Source organism: Rutidosis leptorrhynchoides, chromosome 10 (genome assembly GCF_046630445.1).
Source record: "Rutidosis leptorrhynchoides isolate AG116_Rl617_1_P2 chromosome 10, CSIRO_AGI_Rlap_v1, whole genome shotgun sequence".
Lineage (NCBI taxonomy): Eukaryota > Viridiplantae > Streptophyta > Magnoliopsida > Asterales > Asteraceae > Rutidosis > Rutidosis leptorrhynchoides.
The window spans coordinates 285,533,198-285,538,222 of record NC_092342.1 but is presented as its reverse complement, the minus strand read 5'-3'; the positions used below and the strand labels follow the sequence as shown (position 1 = coordinate 285,538,222).

The window sequence follows — 5,025 nt, the reverse complement described above, 5'->3', positions numbered from 1 at the left end:
GGAGTTTATTCATAGGAGTGGCAATTTTAGAAAAATCTTTTATGAAACGTCGGTAAAAACCGGCATGCCCTAGAAAACTCCTAACTCCTCTAACATTGGTGGGATGTGGAAGTTTAGCAATTACATCTACTTTAGCTCTATCCACTTCAATTCCTTCCTTTGAGATTTTATGTCCAAGAACGATGCCTTCTCTAACCATGAAATGGCATTTCTCCCAATTAAGAACTAGATTTGATTGTTCGCATCTAATAAGCATTCGTTCAAGATTAACTAGACATGTTTCAAATGTATCACCGAAGACTGAAAAGTCATCCATGAAAACTTCCATGCATTCTTCTATCATGTTGTGAAAAATTGCCATCATGCACCTTTGAAAGGTTGCAGGGGCGTTGCAAAGTCCAAATGGCATGCGTTTATAAGCAAAAGTACCATAAGGGCACGTGAACGTGGTTTTCTCTTGGTCCTCAGGTGCTATTGGAATTTGAAAATATCCGAAAAAACCATCAAGAAAACAATAGTAACTATTTCCGGCTAATCTTTCCAACATTTGATCAATGAAAGGTAAGGGAAAGTGATCTTTTCTGGTGGCGTCATTTAATTTTCTATAATAAATACAAACACGCCATCCTGTTACAGTCCTAGTAGGAATAAGCTCATTTTTCTCATTTGTAATGAAAGTCATGCCACCCTTCTTAGGTACGCATTGAACTGAGCTTACCCATGGACTATCAGAAATTGGATAAATTAAACCTGCATAAAGCAGTTTAATAATTTGTTTCTTAACAACATCTTACATATTAGGATTTAGTCTTCGTTGGCGTTGCACATACGTTTTATGACCTTCTTCCATAAGGATTTTATGTGTGCAGTACGAAGGACTTATTCCTTTAATATCATAAATTTTCCATGCAATAGATGGTTTATGAGCTTTTAACACAGAAATGAGTTGAGATTTTTCATTTTCAGTAAGGGAAGACGATATTATTACAGGTAATTCAGATTCACCATGTAAATAAGCATATTCCGAATGGTTTGGAAGTGGCTTTAACTCTAATGTCGGTGGTTCTTCTATCGATGATTTGTATCGATACCTGTCTTCTTCTTTTAGCATTTGAATTTCTTCTGTTGTTGGTTCATATCCATTAGCCATGAGTGCGGCTAACATTTCAGTTTCATCAATTGGTTCAGTTCCTTCTCCTAAAGAACATTCTCCTATTCCTTGTAATTCTGGAAATTCTTCTAACAATTCTGCATGTGATTCTATAGTTTGAATATAATAACATGTATCATCTGCAGATTGCGGTTGTTGCATTGCTCTATCAACTGAAAAGGTAACACTCTCGTCCTCTATACTTAGGGTCAGTTTCTTACCGAACACGTCTATTATTTCTTTAGCCGTGTTTAAGAATGGTCTTCCTAAAATGAGAGGTACTCGAGAATCTTCTTCCATATCCAGAATAACAAAATCTACTAGAAATACTAAAGTACCAACTTTAACTAGCATGTTCTCCATTATCCCTCTAGGATATTTTACTGATCGATCGGCTAGTTGTATACTTATTCGTGTTGGTTTCAATTCTCCAAGGTCTAGTTTAGCGTATAGTGAATACGGCATTAAATTTATACTAGCACCTAAGTCTGCCAATACTTCTATTGAACTAAGACTACCCAGAAAATATGGAATCGTGAAACTTCCTGGATCTGATAATTTTTCTAGTATCTTATTCAACAGCACTGCAGAACAATTAGCATTCATAGTAACAGCTGAGAGTTCTATTTAGCATATCTTTCAAGAATTTAGCATATCTAGGCATTCCTGAAATCACATCAATGAAAGGAAGATTGACATTTATTTGTTTAAACATATCCAAGAATTTGGACTGCTCGGCTTCAAGTCTCTCTTTTCTCATTTTACTCGGGTAAGGAAGTGGTGGTTGGTATGGTTTAACATAAGGTTTAGCCTTAACTGTGTTATCTTCATTAACGTTTTCAACTACCGGTTCTTTTTCCTTATCTTGTTCAGATTGTGGTTCTTGTGGAGTAGGAATAGCTTCATCAGAAACTACAGGTATTTCAGGTGGTTTAAGTGTAATACCACTTCTTGTGGTAATGGCTTTAGCTGTTTCATTCTGGGGGTTAGCATTTGTATCACTAGGTAGACTTCCCGGTTTTCTTTCACCTATCAATCTTGCTAGGTTACTTACTTCTTGTTCCAAATTTTGAATAGAAGCTTGTTGATTTCTAAATGCTTGAGCATTTTGTTCATTGGTTTGTTTCTGAGATGTGAAAAACTGAGTTTGAGATTCAACTAGCTTTGACATCATGTCTTCTAAATTTGGCTTTTTATCATCGGTTTGTGGTGGTTTGTTTTGAAAATTAGGTCTTTGCTGATTGTAAGTATTGTTGGATACTTGTTGATTGCTTGGACCTTGTTGATTGTAGATTGGTCTTGGCAGTTGATAATTATTCTGATAATTATTTCCAGGCCTTTGGTTTATGTATGAAACATTCTCTCTTTGTTCCATTGTTAGTTCAATACCGAGACAATCTTTTGTCAAATGTGGTCCTCCACACTGCTCACAACTAATTCGTATTGAGTGAATATCTTTAGTTATCTTTTCCATTCGTCTCTCGACATCATCTATCTTTGCGGAAATGGAATCTAAGTCATGGCTATAATCGGCTCTAGCTGCTTTAGATGATCTAACGATATCTTTTTCTTGGTGCCACTCATGTGAGTGAGAAGCAGTGTTATCAATAATTTTGTAAGCATCAGTTGCGGTTTTCTTCATAATAGAACCACCAGCTGCTATATCGATGTCTTTTCGTGTAGTGATGTCGCATCCTTAGTAGAATATTTGTACTATTTGACAAGTGTCTAAACCATGTTGCGGACATCCTCTCAATAACTTTCCAAATCTTGTCCATGCTTCATATAGAGTTTCATTTGACTTCTGCGTGAACGTAACAATTTCTCCTTGAAGTCTCACGACTTTAGATGCAGGAAAGAATTGTTTAAGAAATTTTTCAACTAAAACGTCCCATGTATCTATCGCCCCTTCAGGTAACGATTCTAACCAATCTTTGGCTTCTCCCTTTAAAGTCCAGGGAAATAACATGAGATATATCTGTTCATCCTCAACTTCTCGGATTTTGAATAAAGTACAGATCCTATTAAAAGTACGAAGATGTTCATTTGGATCTTCCTTCGGCGCACCACTAAATTGGCATTGATTAGTTACCATGTGTAGGATTTGTCCTTTAATTTCATAATCTGGTACATTAATGTGTGGTTGAGTAATTGCATGACCTTGGCCAGTGCGTTTAGCTCTCATTCGGTCTTCCATACTTAGAGGTTCCAGATTCTCCATGATTGAATTTGTTGAATCTGAATCACTAGAGGATTCTGATTTAATGGTAGGTTCCTCAACAATCTCTGTTTGAATGATTGGTGGTTCCGGAGGAAAGATTAGTGGTTCAGGATCTATGAATTGTCCCTGAATATTCTCCGGATTCTCAATTGTGAGGTCGAGTTCAAAAAATGGATTATCGAAAATTTGAATTGGAATACTTGGTCGACTAGATGACGATTCTAAAGAAAAATTAACGGCGACAATATTTGCTAGATGTCTTGATCGAGTTACAGGTGGTGAACGTACAAAAGGTGGTGAACGTTTTACTCGGTGCATTCACTGAATATCCTATTAATTTTTAAAAAGAAAGAAAAATTATATAAGTTATCCAATTAATAGACTTTTCTGCTTTTGCCCACGTTTCGAATAGCCAATAGATGTAGCAGGGAGCCAGAACTCTTTAAATCGGAAGCTCACAACTCAGCCACTAACAAATCCAACTATTACTACGAAGCAGAAAATTTTGGATGTCTATCAATTTAATCACTTAAAATAATTTTTAGTTGAAGTTTAAAGAAATTAGAGAGAAGAAATAGAAAATTCTATGTCCTAAAATCTAGAGCGGCGAGAAATAAGAAAGAAAAAGAGCACGTAGAAAAATGTCGAAAAATAAAAGGTCGAAAAATAATAAAAAGAATGTAGCTCGTCGAAAATTAAAAAGGAATTAAAATTTATAAACAGCGTCGCAAAATTCTAAAGCACCTAAATCTTAGCCTAAAGAAAAAGCACTTAAGGGATTTTACGGCAAAGCCTAAGAATCTAAAAATAAAAATAAACTACGGCAAATATTATGATTTAAGACTAATTACGAGCGAAAAATATAAATATTACGAATAAACGATTAAAAAGGTACGGAATTTAAAAATAAAACTTAAAGTTGTAAAAAATACAATTTTTATAAAAATATTATTTTTTATATTAAGTATTTTATAAAAATAGTAGTTTTATATATTAATAAAACTAATTAAAGCTTAAAATTAATTAAAACTAAACTTATACTAATTATATTAAATTAAAACCCTAATTTTAATTAATAATAATTATTTTAACCCTAATTTCGTAATTAATGCAATCTGATGTTGCAGATGTCAGAGGTCTCCGCGAGTGTGGAACCCAGCTGACAAAAAGTACCGCGAGTGCGGATGCAACAGATTCAGATGAGGTGCAGGTCGTTCAGTGGTTTTTTTTTTATTTTTATGTTTTGTTTTTAATTTTCTGTTTTTATTTTATAGAAAATGTTTTATACTATAACTAAAACTTATATTTTAAATAAAAATCACTTATTAGTATTTTATAACTAAAAATACTTTTTTTTAGAGACTTAAAGATATATAGTTTTTATGTTTTTATATTTTTGATATTTAAAACTTATGTAAATATATTTTTACAAAAATAACGTAAAAACTAAAATATATTTTTTTTTACTATAAGGTCTCGCTTCGGCGTTAAGTGTTAATTCCCGGCAGCGGCGCCAAAAATATTTGATGTTATGCGAGGTGTACTAGGAAATAGTATTAATTTTACTACGAAATAATATTAAATACGATACAATTTTACACAAGATATTTATTTATTTATAGAATGGATATATCTAAACCTTGCTACAACACTT

General features: G+C 33.5%; 1 non-coding gene across 1 annotated transcript; it reads left to right on the top strand.

Moving 5' to 3' along the window:
- Positions 1 to 2,880: 2,880 nt before the first annotated feature.
- LOC139873765 (small nucleolar RNA R71) lies at positions 2,881 to 2,987 on the top strand. Its single transcript, XR_011767488.1, has one exon. It is a non-coding gene; the product is annotated as a small nucleolar RNA R71 (small nucleolar RNA).
- The last annotated feature ends 2,038 nt before the right edge of the window (positions 2,988 to 5,025 follow it).